A 23,537-nucleotide genomic window follows, 5' to 3' on the forward strand; every position below is an offset into this window, starting at 1 on the left:
GCAGTTTCTTTATTAACCAATGAAAGTAACACATAGAAAAATGACCCTCCTACATCAAGGAAGGAAGAAGGAAGGAAAGAAGGAAGGAGGGAAGGAGAAAGAAAAAATTGAAGAAAGGAGGGAAGAGGAAAGAAAGAAAGAGAGAGAGAAAGAAAGGTAGGAGACATAATGGAAGAAGAAAGAGAGAAAGAGAAATGGATAAATGAAGGGAAGAAGGAAGGGAAAAAAGGAGGAAGAAGAAAGAAAAGCTCTAACTTAAGTTTATGAGACAACCTTCAATATGCTATTGATTTGGTTTTATGCTGTCCTTCTAATGCTGAACATTGGGGTTTACCCTTAAAAGTAGTTTGTTTACCCAGTAAGACTCCAATGAAGAAAACTAATTTTTCATTTGCAAGTGACTATCAATCAGAGAAAGCTTCCAGGTAAGGGATAGATTTTGTGTCTACTTCTTTCAGCACTAGGGTATCCTCCATGCTCTATATTCTTTCACCATCCTCAAGTAAAGTATTCACTGAGTCCAGAGGGGAAGGTTGTGATGGAAGAATCTCTGTTAGGGCTGAGTGTTCCAAGATCTGTCATTCTCTGCTAAAGGACTGTTTGTGGGTCTCTGTTAATCTGTGGAGGGTTACCAAGAGCCTTGGCAAGAGCCTAGATTGCTTGAGGATTCCTGTGGGACCCTGTTGGACTAAAATTAGATTTGAAATAACCCATTCCAGTACTAGAAGCTGTATCTAGGGACAACAGATATCTAGTTGGAGCTCTGTTTCCAAATATGTCATTATTTGGTGACATAGTTTACATAATCTTTACTAAAGTATATATTTTAGGAAGTTTCTACTGTATTAGGTTTCCATGTGAGTAACAAAATGTCCCTTAGTTTTATCTTTCTCTCCCTATATTTTCTCCCTGGTTCCACTTTCCTCCACTCCCTACTTAACCTCTCATTCTAACTTCTGCTTCCATCAATAACTATATTTCTATTTCCCCTTCTTATGGAAATCTATCCCTCCCAATCTAGCCCCTCATTCTATACCCAACTTTTGTGGTTATGTCTTACTTATCAACTCTTAACATCTGGACTTCACAGGTAAGAGAATTGATACTATATTTGGTTTCTGAGTTCCATCACTCAGGGTTACTTTTTTTTATTCTAGTTTCATACATTGGCCTACAAATTTCATGATTTCCCAGGCTGACCAGAATTTACTTTGTAGACCAGGCTAGCCTCAAATTCCGAGATCCACCTACCTCTGCTTCTAATTTCTGGGATTAAAGTTGTGTGCCACCACATTTAGCTAGTGTCTTAAAGCTTTTATCACACAAGTTACCCCCAATTTCTAATGCAAACCTCTAACTCACTGTTTGGTATTCTCAATTTTCTCAGCCAATATAATTTGTAACTGCCTTCTAAGAACTTATCATTATTCCCAGAGATAAGAATGAAGGGGACAGCAGTCTAAAAGACAACTAAAGGATCAGAGAACATCGAGAAAGAAGGAATGGAAATATTTTAAGAACCAGAGGACCAGAACATTTGCTGAAAGGTAGTGTCTTGTGTATATGACAGGAAAGTTTTATCATATATTCTTCACAATATGATTACCTAAACAAGACCTATAGAATGATGATACCAGCTGACATGCCAGCATGCATGAAAAAATCCCACTTCCCTTTTCCCAAATGAAGAATTTCAGACAATAACTGCTACTGAGAGGGTAAGTTTAAGTCGTTTCCATAATTGTGATCTTCTTCATTAACCCTCTACCACACTTATTCAATTATATTTGGTCTAACCTAGACATACACACATCTAAGGAAAATCAAATGTACTCAGAAAGTTACATTGATACTTTATATTTGTTGTGTTGTAGAAAGGCTGTTAGTTCTTTCTTGGCTGCTCAACCGCAAAATAATCACATAGAAACTATATAATTTAAATCACTGCTTAACTAATCACTTAAGCACATTGCTAGCTAGCTCTTATATCTATGGTTAACCCATTTCTATGATTTTATATTTAACACAAGGCTTATAGCCTACCAGCAAGGTTCCAGCTAGCAGTTCACATCTTCCTCCTCTGGTGGCTACATGGCATCTTCCTGATTTTGCCTTCTTTCTCTATCTATCTTTTCTGGCCTGGCTATACTCTGTTAAGACATTGGCTGAAAACAGCTTCTTTATTCATTAACCAATAAAACAACACATATACACAAGTACTTCCTGCACCATGTGTTAATGTATGTATTTATATTTATACACATATACGTATATACAGTTTTATATATGTAACAATAATTAAAGACCATGTCATGAATTTATGAAGTGGGGGAGATATAGGAAGTTGAAGGAGGTATAGAAAGGAGTGGAAATAGCATAAATACAGTATTCAAGTATGAAATCCTCAAAACAAATAAAATAAAAAATAAAACAATACAGCCCTAGATCCAGGTTTTGTAAAACATACACAGATCCTACTGGAAAGAAGAAATACACAAGATCTCCTGAGAAAATTGGGAGCATTTGGATGGAGAAAGAAGGTAAATGGAAGGGGAGGAGGAGGGGAGGAGGGAGGGACAAAATCTTGAAGGAACTGGATGATCTGATGGGGGAAGGACAGAGATAGATAACAAGGAAAGCAATATCATTGTTGAGGGAGTCATTATGGGGCTAGCAAGAAACCTGGCACTAGAGAAATTACCAGGAATCCATAAGGATGACCCCAGCTATGACCCTAAGCAATAGTAGAGAGGGTGCCTGAATGGGCCTTGCCCTGCAGTCAGGTTGATGACTCTTAAATGTAATCATCGAATCTTCATCCAGCAACTGATGGAAGCAGCTGCAGAGATCCATAAGGGAACACTTGGCTGAGCTTCCAAAGTCCAGTAGAAGAGTAGGAGGAGTGAGAATATGAGCAAAGAGGTCAAGAGCAGAATGGGGACACCCACTGAAACAGCTTTCCTGAGCTAATAGGAGCTCACCAACTCTGGCCTGATAGTGACGGTCCCAACATAGGACCAAACTAGGCCTGGTGAATGTTGGTGACAGCTATATGACTGGATCAGATTGTGGGGCCACTGGCAATGAGACCAGAATTTATCCCTACTGCTTGTTCTCACTTTTTGGAACCCATTCTCTCTGGAGGGATACCTTGCTCAGCCTAGATATAGTGGGGAGGGCCTTGGCCCTGCCTCAAAGCGATGTGCTAGAATTTGGAGACTCCCCATGGGAACCCTTACCTGTTGGGGACTGTGGACCCCCAGACCCTGAATTTCCTGTCATCCCCTGCCTGTCTGAGTAAACAACTTGTTTTCCTATGCTTGCAGCTGCTCTGAACAAACAACTTGTTTTGCAGCTGCTCTGAGCACCAGACCCTCAGAAGTTCCTGATAGCAGGGGAGTGATTCTGATGGGCTTGCAGCTGAGATGTAGGGTGTGGCCATTAGTCAAGGAGACCCTCTATAGGCTGCACTGGAACACAATAAATGGGCATTCTTGGGTCATTCTCGGTGCTACACGTGTCTCTGTGTGTTTCAATCTCCAGGCCCTGCCGGACTCATGAATTGTACCTTAGCACGTAGAGCATAGAGCAGATGTGGTGCTACACTTACCCTCTCTGAGGATTGAATGGGGGGTAGGATGAGGGGTGGAAACAGGGATGAAGAAGGAGGGAGCAGAAGGAGGGGAGGGAGTGGGAACTGGATTTGGCATGTAAAATGAGATAGATTTCTTTTAAATAAACTTTTAAAAAGGAAAAGATAAAGAAAAAAAGAAAATTGAACAAAGTCAGGCACTTCATTCATGCAAACCCAGAGCCAATGGAATTGTCTGATGGTCTCAGGAATCTATGAAGCTAGGAGACTGGCAAGGAGAGGAGGAGATGTGGAAAAAAATGCCAGATTATCCATTGCTGAGGTCTTAGTATACATCTTTAAATTCATTTTTCTTCTTTTGAACTTTATTGTAAATAAAATTCTTAAATTTCAAATGCATATTTCAATTGTATGTTAAATCTATTGATATTTTATTAGCTTGTATTTAAGGTTTAATATATCTTATTCCACTCAAATTTAGAGGTCATAACATGACCATAATGATGTTTGGGTAATGAAATTTATATAACTATTGTTATTAAATTTTTCCTTATTTACTGATATGCAAACCATATCCAAATATAATTTCTTTTGAGACCATATCTATCTTTCCAAATTAAAAAAAAATACAGCCAAATGTTTTCCAAATGTTCCTTTTGTTTGATTCCCTCATTGCTGTCTATCCAATGCCTTCATCATTTTCTAACGAATATGGATAATTCCCTAAAATGCCCGGTTTCTTGTAAACACGTTTGGAAATCTCCACACTGGTCTCTTAATTGGCAACTCTCAAAGAGGATTGCTTCTATCTGGCCTTCAAACATAGTTCTCACCACAGAACACAAAACGCAGCGGCACCCTGCACTGACTAGCATATATTTATTGATCAGCATGGCTTCTTTGTGGGTAGTTTCAAATTTGTCTATCTTAGTTGTGTTCCTTAAAACATAGCACAGCAAATTACATGGGAGAAAAAGCACTGAGTGTTTACAAATTTGAAATGACACTTACTCCGAACTGACTTACTATAGCTTTCAGTTAAAAATACCTGCTCTTGGAATTGCAAAGGCATACATACTTTAAGGAATTTACAGATATGAGTTAACACTGAGATGAGTGTCCTGTTTTTTGCCACAATGATAAAACTTTATCCTCCATCCCTTTGGATCTTTTAGAAGTATATCATTAGCTTGAGGGATATGAACTTATACTCTATTGTGTTATGGTGTGGTTTTGTTTCTTGGTTCTTTTTTCTACTGTATTTTACTGATATTCAATACAAATTTTCCTGTGATTACTTTCCAGATCTGATGGAATTTTCCTCATTACTTACTTGACATTGCCACTTATTTCTGTTTTCCTTTTACTATATCCCCTTTTATATATAAGCATAGGCACATTTTCCTTAATTTCCAGAATAAGTAATGATCAATCTGGTGAATTACAGAGCTAACTAAAGTTAAAGAATAAATAACTTAGATTCTAAGGAGCAATTCATTAGAAAGTCTTAAAAATTAAAAATAAAGCAAGCATAACATTATTAAGCTATGGATGAAACACAAGATAATTTTAACACAGTTAATCAATTAACCTGGTTAGTTAGACCTGAAATAACAGGCAGAAAGATGGGCACATTTATATATGTTATTGTAATTAGGCCTTCAGAAGACATCAGATAGAAAGATTAATAAAAATGGGAAATGTATAGGACATTCATTATGTCCAGGTACTATCCTAAATTCTTCATGTTTCATTGAGTTGAATTCATAAAATCATTTTAAACATTGGAAAGGCAGAAAAGCTACAAATGTACACCAGTAAGTTTCAGATCAGGGGACTGATGTCCAAGTGTGATGCCTGCTCCCAGCTTGCCTTCTTGGTTGTATTTCAGTCATTCTTTAATCTGAGGATGTTCTTTGGACTGAAGTAAAATTCTACATGTTACTATGCCACAGGAAAACAGCACTCTCTGCTACTCTAAGCTAGCTCTGGTCATGAAATGTAGTGTCACAAAAAGCACATGTTCAAATGAGATTATTAAAAGAATTAATTTGAGTAGCTTGGTCTCTCCCCAACATCCCAAACCTTCAGACAGCAAAGGTGAAGAAATGTCCTTTTTGTCACCGAGTTGATATTTCTCCTCCTTTATTTCTTCCTTCAACACATTTCCTTGGAATGTATATCCCATGCATTACAGAGGACATAAAATGAATTGGATAATGAATTCTGCCCTCAAAGAACTTAAAGGGCTATAAAGTATCAACTCTCATTATGAGGGTTCAGAGAAGGTGAAATGACTCCTGGCTGAGATTAGTTTCAGCAAGTGTGTAGAGTTGGGCAAGCTAAAGAGCCAGCAGCTCTTTCCATGGAGCAGAAGCTCACAGAGCGTGAAGAAAGAGGAAAGGGAAATTGTAATTGAAAATCAAGTTAGGCTCAGACACCAGAAACACTGGAAACCAAGGAACTCTGACCTCATTCTACGAATCAAGAGCCTACAAATTTTTGACCAAATACCCTCAATACGCATTTTCAATTAAAATGAACATTAGAATTAAAAGACTGATGAAACTTTAAAAGTAATTGTAAAAGTGGTAAGTTTGCTACTTATGAAAACAAAGAATGGGAAAGGCCATAACCATTATAAACTAAATCTACACAGCTAAATATACATACAAGCTGAGGGTTTCCATTTCAAAACGTTGATATAAATTCAATTCATAATATCATTGATCACATTTTTAAATATTTGGTAATTTGTGGTATTGTATTGGTACAATGTTCTCATCTTCTAAAAATTGAAGAGTTTTGTGAATATTTCTGAAAGCATCAACACTATTATTTTCACATGAATGTACATTATGATTCCTTCAACCAACAATTTCTTTCTGGCTGCATTATTTAGATTTATTTTATTTTATGTGCATGAGTGTTTTGCCTTCATGTCTATATACCACATATGTCACATGTGTCCCTGAATGCCAAAGTGGGATGTCAGATATCCCAGAACTAGAATTGCGATTGTTATGAACTATCATGTGCTCGCTGGAAATGGAACCCAGGTCTTCCTGAAGAACAGCCAATGCCCTTAATTGCAAAGTCATGCTTCCGGTCCCTCTAGTTGCACTTGAATTCTCTCATACAATGTGAAATTTCTATTGCTGAAACTGGATGATGCATTTGGTCTCTGCATTTGGCACAAGTGACTGCCCAGTGCAGTGTACTAAAGAGAAAAACATACGGGAAATTATCATTCTCTCCTGTTCAATATGCCATTTTCAGAGTGACTTATAAATAATACTCAGCTATGTTGCTTACTTGCACTCAAATGAATGCTCCTATTCGTGTCCCCCAGTTAATTGTCTGCTACATTATAACTAAATATTTCTTTGTTATTTTTAGCTAAAAAAATACAAGAATTCTTCATGCACCTCTCTATGCTTCTGTGCATATGTTGAAAATATCTGAAGGCCATATGCTCTCACTTTGAAGAGTTCTGTAGACAGAGAGGAATCAATGGGGAGTCTTTGTAGAGAAGACATGTCAAGCTGTGGTTGATGACAAGGAGGCTGACAGGAATATCTAGTGATCCTCAGTACGAATAGGCAATACAGAAAGTGATAGCCAAGTGTTAAACTTTAATCCAACAGTGTTGCATCCTTGAACATTGTTTATATGAAATTTTTGCCACTGAAACAAACTACTTCCTCTTTACCCCAGCTTTTCCCAACCAAATAAAAAGCTTCTTCCAATGAAAATGTAATGAGTTTGAAAATGAGATAAATAATATGTATTGACAATCAAATTTGTTTCTGAAAACAATTATTGTAGCTTAGTACTCTGAACAAGACAGCAAAATCTTGATGGAATCTGTGTTTATGAACATGTAACAAGTGAATGTGTAATCTTTTAGATCATAACAATCCTTTATCATTTGATCAGAATACTTTGCAGTGTAAAGATTGGGCTAGGTAGCAACATACGTCTGAAAGAATTTAAGCAGTAGTTATTAACTTTAGCTTACATCAGGATTTCAAATAGGGGCTGTTAAGACAGGGGACATTTGGTATGACTCCCAAATATTTAGATTCATATCTCAGAAGTGGGGTGTCATTTCTTTCTCTGAGGAGTTTTATAGGAGCACAATACTACTGGTAGAAGGAGAACACAGAATCAGTAGTACATTAGTTTAAAAAAATCCAGAGGTAAGAGGTTTTAGTATTGATTACTTCAACAACACAATGGCTTCCTAATGCCTTCGTAAAAGCCATTTGTCTTTCATTTTTATGACTTTTCATTTATTACCACATGATGGATGTTGCAAGTTCTGTGTCTCATGTGTCTATATAACAGTATCCAATGGCAAAAATGTGGATGAGCTATCATCAAAAAAAAAAACTTTCTTCATACTCCCTTAGACTTCTAACCTCCTATTAGTTAGTATTGGATATGCCATTGTTTTCTATCAAGGGAGGATGGTGAAAGACTATATAGCATTTGAATTCTGCATTCAAAGATCAGACTTCTCATTCTAAAACTCTTAGGGATGCATTTGAATAGTTATCCTAAAACATTTTTACAACCATCCATATTCAAACTTCTTTCATATTGACCTCAAAGCATCTTGTTTAGACAAAAGGAGTAATAATAAAAAAATACTACAGGCTTTGAAAAGAATCCATGCTAGAAGCATATTACCTAGCAACCTTCATTCTGAAAGTCAGTTTGCTAGAAGAGAACTGAACTGGCTCATAGAAATAACACTAAACAGTGGTTCCAGTCTGTTTAAATCAGTGCTAATTCTGCATGAGGACCTTCATTTATGAAATAGAGCATTCTCAGAGTCTAGAAACCCACAAGTTTACAGGGTGTAATTAATTGTCTTGTTTCAGTTGTTCTGTAGTATTTGGTAACTAGGTTCACACATCAAGGGAACTTAGAAATTTTACTGACAATATCCTGCAATTTTGATTTTAGCTATGTTTAAGAGAAATTTGACTTTTCAGTCTGTTTAAGTCAGTGTTCTATTGCTATGAAGAGACAACATGACCATGGCAACTCTTACAAAAGAAAACATTTAATTTGAGCTTGCTTACAGCTTCAGAGGTTTAGTCCAGTATCATTCATGGCAGGGAGCATGGTGGTATGTAGGCAAACATCCTTTTGGGAAAGTAACCAAGAGTTATACATCAAGATCCACAAGCAGCAGGAAGAGAGAAACACTGGGCCTACCTTGAGCTTTTGAAAGCCCAAAGTCCAACCCCAGTGACACACCTTCTTCAACAAGGCCACACCTCCTCATCCTTCTCAAGTAGTGCTACTACTTAATGACCGAGCATTTAGATATATGAGCCTATTGGAGCCGTTCCTATTCAAACCACGATGACTAACTATGTGTGTATGTATGTATTATAATATAGAAGTATGGGTATTTTGTTTAAAGAAAATGATGAAATTTTAGATAGAAACAGCATATATTTGCACTGAGTCTCGGGTCCTCCTTAATTCAGAGCCCTGTACAACTAAATAGCTCAGTCATCTGTGAACTGACCTTCTGTGATTTCTTTCTTTAATTTCCATGGTGACTTTAAAAGTTCCCAGTACATCTAATTTTCCTATATATCTTTCTAGTATCTCATTGTGGAAGACCATACTACCATTTTTCTAAACAAAGACTTTTCTGTTCACCGTAAATCACTCCACTGACAAGTGGAATGAAAGGCAGGCAATTTTGATTTAAATATTAATGTGATTACAGCCATCACATATTTTAAAAATCTATGAATAAATGGCTATATGGAAGGAGTGACTCAGCAGGTAGAGAATTTTTTCAGAATAGCTATATATGGAAAGAAAGATTGGGGACCTAGAATCAAACAAACAAAAATCCTCAAAGAAGATTTATCTGCATTTGAGGTGAGAATATCAATGAGGGTCATCAGTTATTCTGAGAGCCACAGAGGAGAATCTCAAAGTTAAAGTCTTCTATTCCCACATCCAGTTCAGTGCAGGGGGAAATTTTTATCAGTCTGGTGTCCTTGTGACATCAAAGTAATATCCATTTTTCCCCCTTGTAGCAGCCTGGACAGGCACGTTTGGCTTTGTAAGGAAGATGAAATGCTGGCCTGATAAATCACCTGCCAATTGAATCGATGTAGAATGTAGACACTAATGGAGCTAAGTTGAGGACAAGGACCAGGATGGGAAGGTGGTGAGAGACAAAAGACTTAGGCTTGGCAACTACTCAAATCAGACTGTCCGACAGACTCATTTTTGCTTTGCAAAAACAATACAATATGAAGATCTCTGGAATACATTCATTTCTTCTCTTACTTCTCTTTGAACTATGTCCCCAAATTTATCTTTTATATAAGCTACATTTTGTACATATGGTGTGATTACTTTCTTATGTACCACACACCAGCATTGCAAGATATCTCATTTTGGAGTATCTTTTATCACATAGTATTGAACAGAACATTTATTATTCTATAGGAATAGCTGTAATGTTTCTGAAGCAAGTTTTGGTAGACTATTACTCCAGCATTAAAAACAAAAGTGAACTTCCAAGTGAACCATTTTGACATTCTAAACAATCCTATTTTAAATATTGCCACTTTTATCAGAGTGTCTCTGTGGGGTCAGGAGAGATGACTGGGTGAGTAATGTTGTTCTGCAAACATAGGAAGGCTAGCTCAGAATCCTAGTGCTCATATGAAAGCCTAGAATTGGCAACACACGTCTATAATCCCATCTCTGGGAAGGGCACAGAAAAGGTTTCCTGTGGCTTCCCTAGTGGCTATTCTAGTCAATCTCTATGTTCCTGGTCTAGTGGGAAACACTTAAAAAATTAGTTAGAGAGTCTTTGAGGGAAATGTCTGATGATGGACATGAGACCTCCACACTTATTCATACGCACACGCACGCGCACACACATACACACGCAAGTGCACACACATACACACACACACACACACAACTTTTTGAACTGCATTATTCTATTATGTATTGTTCCAAGTTGGCAGTAGCTGTGCTCAAACAGAAGCTACTCAGTAGGATGCAAGGGAAGTCATTTTTTTCCTGGAATGCTCAGTGGAATTGGAGAGGGTACCATCAGGATGAACATCCACAAGCAATTGTTAGGATTTGCTTTTTTGTCCTATGTGACATAGATAAAGTTTAAAAACTGATTGTGTTTTCTTGTGCAAGCTTGTGACAAGAATCTGCAACTGTGAATATATTCTAATACTTCAGGTTCTAGATATTAGTTAATATTTGACATTCCATCTTTGAGTAATACAAAAATGTCCGGAGGAGACATTTTCAGGGAATCTTAAAAATGACTGAAGTGTGAAAAAAGGACAATTGGGAAAGTTCTTAATCAGATTATGATCTGATGTTTCCTCAAGGGCAAATTTTTTGGGACTAACGCTACATTACATCCCATTGGGAACACAGTGTTTTACTGCCTATGGAAAGCCAATCTCTCTTGTGTTTGCCAAGAAAGTCCCTTCAAGACTCATGTCGGTCTCTGCCTATGTTCAATGTCCATTCTAAATTAGAGGCTAAGAAGCTATATTATCCTCCCATAAGGTTAATACATGGTGTCAGACATAATTGTGAGCAAATGTTTAAGATAACATTGGAAATTAGATATAGATTGAACAAATTGTTCCATTTGGTTTTTATCAAATAGCCTATATAACCAGAGAAGAAGAAGTTCTTTATATTACATTGTGCTTGGAGAAAAGGATTTAGAGAGGGCATCAAGTGTCTGAACCCCTGTTGCTACTCTATGCTTCAAAGGTGAGGTAAGTGAAAAGAGTTCCTGCCAACAGAGGGTTTCTAATCCAACAGAGAACCGAAAGAGGTAAAAGTGATAAGCTGACCAAATGTGATGTTTCCTATGAAAAGTGGTCCTCAAATTAGATCAAAATCAAAGAAGCTTGTGCTGACATCTTCTTTACCTCCAGAAGCATCCCTAAATCGGTTCATTTTATGTAAATAAAATGAAAGTACTATTTTGACAAATAGACACAAAATTGAAAAATTAAGACTAAAGGTTAGTTGTAGAAATAATCCACAGATTAGAGAAAGTGTTATTATAAGGAAAAATATTAATTTCTATGGTTTTAAGGAATTTACAAAATGTAAACTAAAGAAAGATGAATAAACATGTGCAAAGCTTTCAAAATTCCCAAATAAAGGAAAATATAAGACACATTTATCATCATCATCATCACCATGTAATTTCTATTCAAATTTTAAAAAGTGTAATTTTTATTTGTTTGGGAACTTGTAGAGTCTTTTGTTAAATAGTGTAAAATTATAATCAGATGAAAATCACAACTGCTAGACTCTCACTGTCTTTTCTTTCTACCAACCCTCTTGACCTCTCTGAACTTTATGCAATGGCCAAATTGTCTATTGAGACATTTGTTTGTTTCTTTTTCTTTAGATTTAAATGGATGTAATCATTTCTTCATATATAACATACCCTCTTCCCCTTCATCCCTCACACACACACGCACACACACACACACACACAAATGCACACCCTTTAAATTTAATTAAAATAACTGAAATGAAACTAGAGATAATTTGTTTTTTAAGTAGACTGCCACATGCTCCATTTACATAAAACCCATTAGTTTGCATTAAATACAAATTAGCTGCTGATATGAATTAAATCACGTATAAATAGTTCCGAATAGCTGCAGAACCAGGCATTTTAATTAATATAACTGTTAACCAGATTTATTTGTAAGGTAATCAAGACTCTTACTCATTTATTCTCTAGGACAATAGGCCAGGCAATGCTGGCTGTTCTAGCACAGGCCATCATTTCTGTATGAATACAAATCCTAGAGGAAGATTGATGAGAATGATTTCAAAGTGCTCAAGTGATCAAGAACAACCAGTTTGAAAACTACGGCAAATGAGAAGACAGATGAAAACTCCACTCAAATAAGTAACTATCCGTATAAAGTTTATTGATGACCCTAAATATTCAGGTTTCTTTCCCCCTTCCCTATTTAATTGTGGCTTAATTTAAAGCAAGATTTCCAACAGTACGAAATAATTATTTTGTTGTTATTCTTATTTTGACTGTTTCATGCATCACTAATAAGTATTTCATGGTTAATAATCATTTTTCAGGGTAATTAGAATTTAGAGTTCGGTAAATGTTTCTGTGCTCTCTGAAATGCTTTTTGTTATAAAGTTGCCTAATGTCAAAGTGACTTAGTACTCAGAGTCACATGAGCAGCTGTACAGAACTGGGAATGCACATGCTAGCTAGGAGCAGAGGGATGGCAGGGGCTAGCTAGTCCACCAAAATAACTGTAGCTCTGACTATGGATGAGCCACGGTGAACTGTAGAAGGCCGCAACCACATTCTCCATCATAGATGGCGCTACACCGCCAGGTGAGCTAGAAAGCTTACACATGTTGGTATTTTTCCACTACTCCCAAGGTATCACCTGGGACTGGGAGCAGTTGACCAATCAAAGAGTGACATGTCCAAAGCAGGGTCTGTTTCCTATATAAGGGATGGGTTCCATCTTATCTGTGTCTCCGCCATGTGGCTTATGCTCTAGCTCCCAAGAGACATAAAGCTTTTCTGCAAAAGGATCCTATGTGTACCGCGTGGTTCTTGCTGGCGAGACGGTAGCGCGGGACATCTGGTGCCGAAACCCGGGATGCTCTGTTCATTATACATTTTTTAAATGGCAGCACAGCCTATAACATGGAAAACAGAGACCCTCAATCAGTTATCGACCACAGTGGCTACAGCCCTGGATCAACAGGCTACCATAGATACATCTATTAGAGGTAGAATAAAGAACAGGTGGATATCTTATGGCAGCTTGCCCAATTGGGCTATGAATGAAAAACTCCAGCCTTATGTGTGACCAATGTACCATATGAGAACTTTATAAAAATGGCTAACTTATCCCGAGAATTGTCTTTGTATCTTGCAGGAGAATTTTGATGATTTGCTGTCCTCCTTGAGACGGTCCATCATGACAATCAACTCCACGTGAGTGGACATAAGCCTGGCCAAAGGATTCCAGTCCTGGATTGTATCCTTCATCCCCTACTTCAAAGAATGGGTGGGGGTTGGAATGTTTGAAACAGTCCTATGCTATGGAATAGTGTTTCTCCTCTGGATGGTCTGCTGACTCAAATCCCAAAGTCATAGGGACAAAGTGGTTTTTGCACAGCGCTGGCTGCCCTAAAACAGGGAGCCTCTTCTGATATATGGTTATCTATGTTAAAGCAGTAAGGTTTAAGCCAACCAGCTCCTACACCCCTAGGACTATGGTCCATTACACAGGGTGGAGTGCTTGGCTTAGCTAGCCCTAAAGGTTGTGGAGCTGAAAAGCATCACACAGAGAATGGCCCTCTCTGAGAGATAAGTCGCTCTGCTTAAGGGTTTCCTGCCATATATTCCCTTTCCCAGAAAATTGGCAGAGGGCAGGCCGGATAGGTTCCAGGTGTCATGAGCCTAGGGACAGATTCCGTGTAAGTCCATTTTAATGTTTTCATTTTGGGAAGTGCGACCTCTATCTTTACCTTCCTAGGGAGTTGCCTTTCTGCAAAGAAGTAAAATTAGGGGGAGATGTAGAAGGCCGCAACCACACTCTCCACCATAGATGGCGCTACACCGCCAGGTGAGCTAGAAAGCTCACACATGTTGGTATTTTTCCACTACTCCCAAGGTATCACCTGGGACTGGGAGCAGTTGACCAATCAAAGAGTGACACGTCCAAAGCAGGGTCTGTTTCCTATATAAGGGATGGGTTCCATCTTATCTGTGTCTCCGCCATGTGGCTTATGCTCTAGCTCCCAAGAGACATAAAGCTTTTCTGCAAAAGGATCCTATGTGTACCGCGTGGTTCTTGCTGGCGAGACGGTAGCGCGGGACAGTGAACCCCCCTCAAAATGAGTTCTGGTTGCTCTGGATTACGTGAAGATTATTATTATCCTGAAGGTGGATATTAATAGCCCAATCTCATCTGACTCATGGGAATTAGTGAGAGGTGGAGCATGTTGATAAAAAATGAAAAATTGTTTTCTTTTCAGATATAGGATAGGAAGGGATACTAGCTTTGAAGTAAGGAGGCAAGAAAGAAAAAAATGGGGGCAAAAGCATGTAAACCCTAGAGGAGAACCTACCATTGCTACTTTCATAAACAAGTATAACTTGTAAGTATTCTAAAGGTTAATCCTATACCCAGAGTAAAATGTACTTCTCAATCTCGCGTTACAGAAGCGTCTGTTTGCAGCCAACAGATGCTACTACAGTGATGTACAGCTGCTTAAAGTGCTAAGAAGTAGCTATAGGGTATCCAGCCCGTTTCGATACATGTACTATAAAACCTCACACCTAAGTGTCACTGAACACTGCAGAAGAGAAAGTGGAAAGACAGTAAGAGCCAGGGGAGCAGTACCCCTGCTGCTAGAGTGTATCATCCAGTTAAGACAGGAAATCAGCATTCCTGAGCAGCATAGTTGCCAAAATAATAGCTACATCAAGACAACACCAGTCAACCTACCAATGTGGATGGGGGAAACCTCACAGGGTCCAATCCCCATATCAGGAGCTACAGACAATTTTTTTTTCTCAAGACAGGGTTTCTCTGTAGCTTTGAAGCCTGTCCTGGAACTAGCTCTTGTAGACCAGGCTGACAGAGATCCACCTGCATCTGCCTCCCAAGTGCTGGGATTAAAGGTGTGCGCCACCACCGCCGGGCCAGGCAAACACTTTCAGCCAAAAGAGAGAGAATCAGTTTTCTCCAGAAATTAGTATTGTGATAGTTTAAGCAATCCCATGTAGTCAGTCTGATACACATGAATATGAAAAAGGCATTAAACAGACCAAGAAGATTATGTAAATATGTGTCTTGTGCGTATAAAATAATTAAAAAGAAGCCATGAACTTGTGAAACAGTGATGAGGGATGGAGGAGGAGTTAGGCAGAGGAGACAGCGGGGTAAAGATGACATAAACACCATACTCGTGGATAAAATTCTGATTTTTTTTTAATATAACTTAAAAGAGTGAGACTAGAGAGCCATTGCAAGAGTATGATACCTCCTCGGTTTGGTGCTAAAATTTGAGTCTTGGTGTGGAAGAATTGTCTGTCATCTGTCAATCATGTTTTAAATAAATGCTGATTGGTCAGGCAGGAGGTGTAGGGAGGAAAACCAGACAGGAAGTGAAAGTGATGCAAAGAGAGCAGGAGAATTCTGGGAAGAAGGAAGCTGATTCCTCCCGCTCCTGCCCAGATCACTGAAGCAGCAGGGTGTGATCTGCCGGCTGGAAAATGTACTGAGCCACCTGCCTAAAATAGATAAGAAAAATGGGTTAATCAGGATGTGAGAGTTAGTCAGTGAAAGGCTAGAGCTAATGGGCCAATCAGCTTATAACTCACGGAGTCCTTTGTGTGATTTTCTTTTGGGGCTAAACAGCTGTGGGAAACGGGCAGGACAGAAAACACAAACAACCAGCCCCCCTTCTTGTTACACAGTCTTCTCCAGTCACTTCCCCCAGGCACATATTTATCAATGAGATGGAATATGAGAAGAAAAGAAAAGAGAAGGAAACCAAAGGCATGCAATCAATATCCATCTGCAAAAATGCCTGTGCAAACAACCACATGACTTCTAAAGGGCAGCAATGGATATTCAGCAAAGTGCCTATACAGAAAAGCCTTCATCCGCCTTAAATCACACCATTGGATGTACAGTGTCAAAATATGAATGCTGTATTATGTGTGTGTTCAAACTGAAAGTTAGACAGGATTAAGAAAACAGGTTTAATTGACTATAACAAAAAGTCTTAGACAAATATAAAAGAAGAATACCACTTAAGTGATAATATTGAAAACATGACAGCATCGAAAGTAGCATTTCATTTTAACTAACCAACCCAGGGATTTGCTCATATTTTCTAAGCATTTTAATAGTGTTATTTCACTCAATTGTACCATAATTCTCAAATTCTCATGTTTTATATAACATGTGATAAATACTGAGACACCAAAGTACAAGTACTGTTAACCTCTCTTGCACCATAAATCCCTGCAGATATGTGATGACTATTGACAATATTTCTAAAAATCTAACAAATGCAAACAGAAAATAATTTTATATAATACAAAGGAAACCAATTACAATAAAATAAAATTACCAAAAAATATTTGAAACTGTAATTCAGTAATGCATGTGCTTCTGACTTGATATATTAAATAAAAAAGCAATGCCTTCCTAGTGCAATAAATGATATTTTGAGATTCTATTGCTCTAATATGATATAAAAATACCTAATATTTCAATTGGGTAAAATGTCAGAAGAAATATTAATCCTAATGTGCTTTGTGCAGGAAACTCACAACTGAAGGAAATGTAAATTTCTGCTCAATGTTGCTGAAAATCAAGATGCAAATTTCCCCATCCTCATACATGGACTTCTGCCAAAGGACACTTGGTCATGACTCAAGGGGGGAAATGCCCTGCAAATCACTATGATAACACATGCTATCCTTCAGCACTTGAACACAGAGCAATTTTCTTACTCATCACTAGTTGATTCCCTGCCATATTTTCACAGAAACAATTCCAAACTTTATTACCCAACTCTTTTCTCCGTGTACCTCACTTAAAAATGGATGCAACATAGCACTCCTTTCTTTCCTCCTGGCCCTAAAATGTTTGTGAATATTCATTGTTTCACCTCCACCCTCAGGATTACAGATCACGGAAAAGCTATGGCAGATGTTTGTTGGCTCATGAGAGATAGTAAGAAACACGGTATTGGTCTGGTAAAAAAGCACTGAGCAGGTGCTATTACAGGTAAAATAGGAGCTGCCCTGTAATATTTCTTTCCGGAAACCCTTGTCCCGGGTGTGAACATGGGCATTCCTTTATGAAGAACTATAGTATAATCCGGAACTATGAAAGGCAGGTACAATAGGAAGAAGAAAAAGATTTAAATGATATTCAGTAGGATCCCATGAAAAAGATTTTGTCTCTAGCACCTCCCAATGCCCTGATTCTTAGAAACAGTATAGGGCTTGGTACTTTACAGGGACAGCTAATCCTACCCAGCGTTGCCTGTGGTGAACATTATTCTCATCAAGATTTTTTTCTCTACTTTTTTCTTTATTTTTACTATGACAGAGAACGAGCAATATCTTTCATTTATAGATGGCTCTGCTGTGATACAAACACCCTCAAGATAAAAAAAAAATCAAGGGTCTTTCAGGGCCTTATCTTCCACAAGGAAAAATGATTTGTGTGTCTCCTGTGACTAATCTTCTGTTCAAAGACCTAATTCTCTTACGTGCCAGAATACACCCAGGAGGAAATCATGCTTCAGGTCATTATTCTCCTTCAGCGGGATTTCTGAACATGGGCCTTCTAATTAAGGGTGTTGGAGCAGCAAGTTGGTTCAGCATGTCCCACCAAACCTGGCAAACTGGACTTTAATCCCAGGAACACACATGATGGAAGGAAATAAAAACTGTCTCCCACAAGGTCTTATCTGACCTTCAGACATTGCTTTCTTGCACATGAGGGTTTATATACAAATGCACACACAAAAAAACAAATATTTTTTAAAAAGTTGTGAGGTGATTTGAATGAGAAATGCCCCCCTCCCCACCGTGTGTCTCAGGTATTTGCCACTTCATCCTCAGGTGGTGGCCCTGTTACTGTTTGGGGGCGGAGTGGGTTATGAAACCTTTAAGAGGTAAGGTCCTGCTGGAGTCAGCATGTCCATGTTTTCAGAGTTGATGGCCTCCTTCCACTTCCTATCAGTTTTCTCTCTGCTTCCTGTGTGAAGACGGACCTGTGATCCTTTAGCTTCATTCTCTGGCCCCCATCATTATAGACAACCCCCGCCCCTCGCTTTGAAGCCATGATCCCAAAATAATCATTCCTTTTGTAAGTTGCTTTTGGTCACGGTATGGTTTTTTTTTTCTTTTTATCACCACAAGAGAAGTCACCAATAAAGGTTAACTGCTTGGCTGGTGGACACTTCAAGTTTAGCACCTACAGTAACAGGCATCACAGCTCCCTGCCCAGAGTTTCAAAACTAAAGTGAATCTATTGAGTTTGGTTTTGTTTCTGTCTAAACTCCAAACCTTAGTCTAGCCCCCCATTGCTACACTCCTCCTTAATCTTATTGTCGTTTTTTTCTGACTTGGATGAAGAGCTTTATCCAAGACTTTCAATGACTTTTGCCTTTTAATGACACAGCTTTTATTGAATTATGTTTTCAGCACTGTAACTTCCTTTCCTGTCACTGCCCTAAAATATTCTGACTGTAGTAAAAGGGGCTGCTAGTTCATTACCCTACTGCCCAGCAACTCAGCCCCAGAACAATCACAGAGAAACTATATTATTTAAAACACTGCTTGGCCCATTAGCTCTAGCTTCTTATTGGCTAACTCTTGCATATTAATTTAGCCCATCTCCATTAATCTGTGTATCACCACAAGGCAGTGGCTTACCAGGTGAAGTTCTGGCAGGGCTACATGGCTTCTCCCTGACTCTGCCTCCTTTCTCCCAGCATTCAGTTTAGTTTTCCCTGCCTAGCTAAATTCTGTCCTGCTAGAGTTCCAAAGCAGTCCTTTATTAACCAATGTCACAGCATACAGAAGGAAATCCCACATCATTCTGACAAAAGCATTTAAAGAAGAATCAGTTTATTTTGTTCACATTTCAAGGTACAGTCCATCTTGGAGTGAAAATTAAGTCAGAGAAGAAGGAAGCTGCTGGTCACATGGCACTCACAACCCCAAAACATGGAGGGATTATGTGATAACTGTGCTTAGTTCCCTTTCTCCATCAGTACAGTTGAGCATCACAGTCAGGGAAAGTTGCCATCTGCAGTAGGTTGGTTCTCCCATTTCAATTAAAGTACTCAAGATAATCTTCCATAAGCATGCCCAGTTTCTTCCCAGGCTGACAACTGTGACTAAACACAATACACACCCTGTCTTCTTTAAACATAACTCTATTTTGTAACTCACTGTTCTTCTTGGGTATCACCTCTATCTTTACATGCTACCTGTAAATACTCACAGAGGAAACAGGTCAGTCACACACATGGGAGTTTGGATGTCTCTTAGAGGTCTCAGTCCAGGGCATGTCAGAGTCTTCCATGTAAGATTATTATAAAGTCAAATTGATAATGCTGTCAGTGGTTGATGGAGTAGGCAGATAAGGTAGCCTCTCTCTCACATCTGGAGCAGAAGACAGGGAGGAAGGAGAGAAGACGGGCACAGCATAAGTATCCTGCTCTTCCCAGAGGATATGACGTGCTCTGACTTCTTCAAGGCCCATGGTTTTCTGTGTTCACTTCAAATCAGTTTACATTCTCCCAAATGTCAATTTTCTACTTAAATTTTCAGAATTCACTTTCTAAATGCATGGCACTTCTAGGTACTCACATCATTTGCTCTGTTACTTTCACCTCAAATTTTTCAATATTGATACTGATCCACCATAGTAACACACATACATACACAGATAACCTGTATCACACATACACAAACACACACACATACACATGTGCACACACAGAAATACACATGCATACACACACAAATACACATGCTAATATGCACACACAAATGCATACACAAACACATACACACATTATTTTCCAAGACCAGGGTGTACATAGCATATGTATATTGATGTCTTGGAGATTATTTGGATTAAGCATTGAACATATATTTTTATTATTTATTTGCATTTTAGTTTTCATTACAGAATGCTTTTCTCATATCTCCTTTAAGATTTTATTTAACTTAAATGGGTATGTTTATCCTTCATTTAAGTTTCTTTTAAACCATTTACCCTGAGGCTGTACTTCTCTGTGCTCAGACCACATTAAAAGACAAAAACCCATTAGAACAAGGGATTATCTTATTCATCATTTTTATCTCTCATGTCTAGTATTCTGTCTCAGACACGGGAAATCCATGATAAATATTCCAAGAAAGAAAATGAGTTTAAGCAAAATAAATTATAATGTAAGTCTGGTAGAATAAAACAACAAAGCCAAATACAAATAAGTTGATTGCTTACAACTGTAATAAACCACTAGATAGGATGTATCTATTTAGCTATAAGTAGGCTCCTTTCGTCAGAGATGGACGTGAATATTCACTTATGTGGACATGAACATATTTTGGAACATATATTTACCAGGTCTCAAGCATCCATTTTTCTCAACCTCTACTTTCAATTAAAAGTAGATAGGCAAAATATTCATTTCTAACTAGATGAAATGCATTTTAACTAGATGAAATGGATAATCACAATTTTCTTTTTATATCCAAATAAAGTGATTTTAATTACATATTATGTTTGTATGTAAGTGCACACTATGTATAGTTTAATGTATAGTTATATATTCTATATCATAACAGGAAAGGATCAAGATATTAAGAAACATGAATAGGCTGGGAATTGTAGCTCAGCGATACAATGCTCGCCCGCCATTGTCCCTAAGTCTAATCTCCAGGAAAACAAAAAGAAAACAGAAGGAAATATGAATATGGGTTTGCTAGAATAAGGCTGTTCTTTGTCATGCTTCGTAATACAGAATACAATGCTAGAGTAACAAGTTTCACTGAGCAGAAGCATTTGCTAACAGGCACTGTGTCGATCCAGAGATAGACAGAGGGCGTAGTATCCAGAGATGGCAATCTCTTCATAGCCAGCTGACCTGAGTCAGATGGAAATCAGTGCAGTTACATACACAGAGATAACTATCATCATGTAAGACCTGGAATGACACTAATAGGGAAACACAGCAAAGGCTCTAAGTCCTTCTAATGCCAAAAAGAGGCCAAGATGCCAGATGTTTCCACTGATTCATAAATAAGTGACAACTGTTACATTATATTGGACTTTTGTGCTGTCATAAAGTTGGGATATATGGTTAATATTAGCTTGGAATAGCATAAACTAGTTCAAACAGTATGTAAGATAAACAAAATCAATTTAAAATTACTTCTTAATGATTATTATCATCTTCTTATACCAATTTATGTTCTTTATCCATTTATCTTTTGTGCTTACGATAAAAGAATTTTGCAAATATTAAAGTTATCAATAAGTACAAAAACAGGATTTTTTTATTCAAAGACTTACTATTGAAAATGTGTCAACTACTATTAGAAACACTCACATGTTTTCCACAGAACTTTGCTCCTATTCTACTGGAAATGCACATTATTCTCATTCCCAATTTATTGTCATCCACATTTTAACCTAACTGTTTAGACAAAGAACTCTGGCAACAAACACTTTGGAGTTGCTCAACAGTCCTCCCTTAGCCCTTATTTGTTACGTTTTGACACATTCTTTTGAGTTCAAACATTAATTAGCAGTTTGCTATTTTCTCCCTATGTATTTAGTAATCATTGCTAGTAGGATGTATACTTCAGTTTTGGCAGTTAGGGAAAGTCACAAGAAACAGAGACATTTCACTTAATATTAGAACACAATTCAAAGCCATTCAAGAGTTTGGAACTAAAAAGCAGGAGCATTCAAGGCAAGACTGTGTTCTGCAAAATGAACGGCTAGACAGAAAGGTAGTATAACAAGCAGGTACTGGGCAACTGCAGGAACGGGGAAACAGGCTCAGGGCAAGAACAACCTCCAACAAAATTCAAAGTGAAGTATTTCAGCGTACTTGGTTGGGAAGCAATGTGAATTCTGCAATGGAATAGCGTGGAATAATATGTTTTTAAATAAATTTTCATTGATGAATAGAAAATGACTCCATTAGATTAAGGTAGAAGTTGGGTTGGCTAGATAGCACCTTCCTCTGGAAATCTTATCCCAGGCACATTCCCATCAATAATGTAGAGTTCAGACTTAGAAGGTAGTTCATTGTCTATTCGCAATACGCCAAGGCCTTCAGATTGGAATTAGGGAATAGCTGGTAGAGAGTTTACTTTAGCCAGACTCCAGTATCGTTGACTTGAACTAAAGTCAAAACTACATTCTCAGGTTAAATAAAGACAAAACAAACAAACAAACGAAAAAAACACCAGAGACAGGAATTTAATTGACTTTACAATATTATTGGAAAGATTCAATTTTTTTTGAAATGCTGTAAAAACTCTAAAATCCATGTAAGAGCTGTTTAAGCAGAAATCACGTCCCTGAGTTCTTAAGACAGTGAGAGGTAGAGTATAAGGAGTGTCCAGACAATAGACTACATAGTGTCTAGGCAATCCGAGAAGCAGCTCCCTGCACTTTCTTCTACAAATCTATCAAGTTAACAGTTGCATTGGTTGGTCTGGTTTCTCTATAGGAACAGAACCAATACCATATGCAGACGTGATGTGCTACAAGAAACTGGTTCATGAGGTCAAGATTCAGGAGAGCCAACAGTGCAGGTCCAGTCTGAGGACCAGGAGAAAGGATGGTGACTTGTCTTCAGGCCTGAGACTCAGGAATGGCCAGTTTTATTGTAATTCTAAATTCAAGGGGGAGCGAAACATATAAAAATAAGGTAAACCTGTTTTGATTATCTGACCACTCATCAAACACTTCTAACGAATTCTGGAAAATAAGAAATGTAACTCACTTGACCTATGACTTTCATTTAATGGCCTTACATACATTATCTGTAAGTCATCCCTTGACATACAATAAAACTGTGAATTCCTTAGGGCTGATTCCTATTTCCTGTTCTGTGAAGTAAAATTTCTACTCGTTTCGAATTGTCTGGCATGTGCCTGGAGGTGACCCAATGAACAGAAGGGTAACAGGAAATACTAAATGCTTTTGGTTGTTTTACTCTTTTAACTCTTTTGGCTTTTGGAGGAACCGGCCCCCCAGCTTCCAAATAAATCACGCGTGGAGGCTTATTCTTTCTTATAAATGCCTGGCCTTACCTTGGCTTGAGTCTA

General features: G+C 38.0%; 1 long non-coding RNA gene across 1 annotated transcript; it reads left to right on the plus strand.

Moving 5' to 3' along the window:
• The first annotated feature begins 1,390 nt into the window (after nt 1-1,390).
• On the plus strand, nt 1,391-23,248 carry LOC125405481 (uncharacterized). Its single transcript, XR_007233585.3, has 4 exons — nt 1,391-1,547; nt 11,286-11,400; nt 12,390-12,560; nt 22,937-23,248. It is a non-coding gene; the product is annotated as an uncharacterized LOC125405481 (long non-coding RNA).
• The last annotated feature ends 289 nt before the right edge of the window (nt 23,249-23,537 follow it).

This window comes from Myodes glareolus, chromosome 1 (assembly GCF_982192425.1).
Source record: "Myodes glareolus chromosome 1, mMyoGla1.1, whole genome shotgun sequence".
NCBI lineage: Eukaryota > Metazoa > Chordata > Mammalia > Rodentia > Cricetidae > Myodes > Myodes glareolus.